The sequence below is a fragment of the Penaeus monodon genome, chromosome 21 (genome assembly GCF_015228065.2).
Source record: "Penaeus monodon isolate SGIC_2016 chromosome 21, NSTDA_Pmon_1, whole genome shotgun sequence".
In the NCBI taxonomy this organism is placed as follows: Eukaryota; Metazoa; Arthropoda; class Malacostraca; order Decapoda; family Penaeidae; genus Penaeus; species Penaeus monodon.
Window position 1 is genome coordinate 18,842,340 of NC_051406.1, and position 800 is coordinate 18,843,139.

At 43.1% G+C, this 800-nt stretch overlaps 1 protein-coding gene across 1 annotated transcript in view; it reads left to right on the forward strand.

The window, feature by feature from the left end:
* Positions 1-454: 454 nt before the first annotated feature.
* LOC119586294 (leukocyte elastase inhibitor A-like) overlaps positions 455-800 on the forward strand; it is a 4,890-nt gene continuing 4,544 nt past the window's right edge. The window contains exon 1 of the mRNA XM_037935001.1: positions 455-623. The gene's annotated coding sequence lies outside the window, so the exon portion shown is untranslated. The remainder of the gene's footprint in view (positions 624-800) is intronic.

An 800-nucleotide genomic window follows, 5' to 3' on the forward strand; every position in this document is an offset into this window, starting at 1 on the left:
AACAAATGCAAAGCGGCAGAGAAAGATGTCTAGAAGACATTCGCAAACATTAGTCACTGGGATGAAACATCTCTGTCTCCCATAGATTTTCTGGAGGTTGGAATTTTTCAGATTATATGCATGACGTCAGAGAGGCGGGTCATGAAATCTGGGGTTTTCCGATCTCTCTGGGAAGAGCGACTTCCTGCGCTACTTCGGTCGCTTATGTCTCTCACTCTAAGTTTCGGTCAGCTTGTTCGCCGAAATTGTTGGGCAACTTGGTTTTTAAAAAAATAAAAAGAACTCAGATGTATGATAATCAATAATTTATTACAGCACGAATTAAGAACGATTAACACAAGTACATATGGTATTCAAAGAGACCCTCAAACAAGAACACATGTCAATACGCACAGGCTAGGAATCATTCTCCCGAAGAGCGCGCGAACGGAACCTTTAGAAACGAAGACGAACCGCAGTGAAAATTTCCCAAGCAAGGGACCCAGCCGACCTCGACGAGTATATACACCAGTGTCTGAAGCGACTTCGAAACAGTGTACCGCCATCTCCTGTTGTGCGAATACGAGGAGAAGTTAAACAAACCACTATATAAGGACCACTTATATACTAAACAAAAAACACAGGTGAGTTTGTTGCTCAGCAGAGGTACTTTCGGAGTGGACTTGAACTCGTCGTGCCGATGAAAGGGGATAGATAATTAAGAGGCAGTAGTGTGACGTGTGGGGGATAATTACCCAATTAGAAAGACTGATACTTGTAAAAGTGCCAAATGAGCCCTAAGCAGGTTTTGACAGGGATGT